The sequence below is a fragment of the Triticum dicoccoides genome, unplaced genomic scaffold, assembly GCF_002162155.2.
Source record: "Triticum dicoccoides isolate Atlit2015 ecotype Zavitan unplaced genomic scaffold, WEW_v2.0 scaffold208241, whole genome shotgun sequence".
NCBI classification, from domain to species: domain Eukaryota; kingdom Viridiplantae; phylum Streptophyta; class Magnoliopsida; order Poales; family Poaceae; genus Triticum; species Triticum dicoccoides.
In genome coordinates, this window is record NW_021237105.1 from 1 (window position 1) to 2,693 (window position 2,693).

General features: G+C 39.1%; 1 long non-coding RNA gene across 1 annotated transcript; it reads left to right on the forward strand.

Moving 5' to 3' along the window:
• Positions 1 to 1,688: 1,688 nt before the first annotated feature.
• On the forward strand, positions 1,689 to 2,236 carry LOC119345130. The gene is made up of 2 exons (XR_005166927.1): positions 1,689 to 1,824; positions 1,953 to 2,236. It is a non-coding gene; the product is annotated as an uncharacterized LOC119345130 (long non-coding RNA).
• The last annotated feature ends 457 nt before the right edge of the window (positions 2,237 to 2,693 follow it).

Here is a 2,693-nt window from a genome sequence, read left to right on the forward strand (position 1 = left end):
GAGGATTAGCGTTGGAGGTTGTTGGCTGGACCTTTCCCAATATTTGGCGGGACGGTTGTGCGTGAGTCCGGACGAAAGCTTATATCTCGACGGGGGGTCAATGCCAGTGTGATGACGCTGTCCTTGGGCATCGTTCGTCCTTTTTGAAGACGTCTCTGAAGATCGTGATTACAATCACTCCGGGTCATGATCATGTTAGGTGGTCGCGTTCTGTTTGTCTTGGCTGTGGTCTCTTTTTAATTTGTGGCCTACTTTTCCTTATAAACCAGTCTACTTTGTTTTTTTTTCTAATGAAATCAGCTAAGCTCCTGCCTTGCTCGTAAAAGAAAACACGCATTTGGAAAACAAAAATGTTTTTTTAGTTCAAACCATCCATTTGGTTCACGTTCCTTTATCGTTAGTGGATATGTTTCGATACATTTTACAAGAAGAAAATAGACTAGTTCCATGTGTAACAAGTTAATATGACTCATGGTGGTTGGTATTACACCACAACATGATGAAGAACCTAAAACATAAAAACTACAAATTTTTAATATGCAAACACGGCCCTAGTGGTAATGCTTAGACCGCAATTTAGTACTAAAGGAAATCCCAACCACGTTAGACACTCCATGGCCAATGTCTCTGTCAAACATCATGGCATTAAGGAGAAGAGGGTATCCCTACCTGGAGGTTCGTGCGAAGAGCAAAAGGGATCGGTGTTATTCCCAAGCCAGTGATGAAATCTATGTCTCGCAATGGCGCACCAAAGTCATCTATTTGACAAATAAACTGGTTGGATATGGTACACAACTCCAATTGTGGAGGTTGTTATTTTGGAACTTGATGAAGAAGGGAGCACCATAGCCAACTTGAGTCCCTGAGAAATGCAAGATCTAAGAAGGTTAGACCAAACTTGGTGCAACCCCGCTTCCTCTCCCTTTTGTGAGCCCACCAACAAAGAGAGAAGGGGGAGAAGTTCTAGTCACCACCTGATTTGGCACCATCTCACACTTCTTGAAGAAGTTGCCGCAAGATCATAGTTGTAAATAGCACGCTATTGCGCTGGTAACATCTGGATAGACCTTGCGCTAAACATGTGATGTACAAAGTAGCAGCATTTAGCGTTCTATGGCACCAATTTAGCACAAAACATAGAATGTCATAGCCTGCTATTTAAAACTATGTGAAAGATCCACTTGCAGAGTAAGTAGTCCACAATGAATGACAACCTAAAGAAGAAGAAGAAAATCACCGAGCACAACTCGTAAGCACCGATATCAAGCTCCATAATGATATAATGGAGGGTCCTTGGAAGGAAACCCTAGCATACACCTGATCATACTATCAACGGTGATGACACGATCAACACTCTCTTGTTCCACACGTCCTTCTTGTTATCTATATCAATAAGGTCCCCTCCCGCCAATAATGCTATTAGTTTGTCCCGTTCGATATAATGCAACTGACTTCTCCTGATTTGGCATCTACTCGGACCTATTGATCATGACAAATGTACGATGTGGGGAAGGTCGCGTTCTATGGATTTAAGCTATACTTTTGTCTCGTTCCACGTCATTATTGCTCGCTAGCCACCTATACCTCTGTATTGTTCACCATATTTAAATGAAAGTCAGAGGAAAACATATGTATTATATGTCTTGCAGAGAAGGATCTGCCTGATACAATTATATTATAGACCTTTTTTTACTTGCTGCCTCTAACTTTGCTGCATGTATAGGTACGATGTTGCTTTGGCATGTAATGCCTTAGGAGCAAGAAATGCATGCCAATTTGCCAAGAAGTGTCTCAATATGAAGTTATTTCTTCATGTTTCCACAGGTAAGTACATCCTACCTAACGATATATACGTTATCTGATCAACCCTGTCATAAAATGGAACATGTAGCAGTACATAGTACATGCCTAGTCAAGTATAAATGAAGAGATTTTTACTTTTCCTTCATCAGCTTATGTTGCCGGTACCCAAGATGGGCTGTTACTGGAGAAGGCACTTCAAAGTGGTGAAACTTTAAGAGAAGGCCTCTTCTTGGACGTTGAAGCTGAGTTGCAGTTGGTTGAGAACGTCAAAAATGAACTCACAGTTGTGAAGAAGACTGACAACTCAGCACCACCGGAAAAGTCCGTCATGAAAAAACTTGGCTTAGAGAGGTACGTATACCCAATTTGGTTACGTTATGGGCCATTGGGTATCTATTCTAAGAAAAAAAAAAACACCCCCCATTTCATAATATAATGCATACAGATTTTCCAAAGGTCAATCTTCATAAACTTTAACTGAGTTTACAGACAAAATAACTAAATTTAAAAAACCAAACAAATATCATTAAGTAGATATTTCAGGAATTATATTGTATACTATATAAATTTGGTATTGTAGATGTTGATAATTTTAGATTGATTTGGTCAAGTTTACACTTTTTTTTGTGTGGGAAAGTTTACACTATTTGGCTTCTAGAAAATAATCCATACGCACTATATTAAAACTCAGGTTGTACTTGTTCGTTTTTACATATTTACACAAATTCTCGTAAAATTTGTGTCTCTAGGAAAAGAATAGCCATTGATTTGGATGTCTTATCCCATATTCTAATACCTTTACATAAAAATATATTACTTAACAAATAAGTATGATTGAAATTCAGCTTGACGGAAAATGCCCAATGGAACCTATCTCTATGCGAACCCAC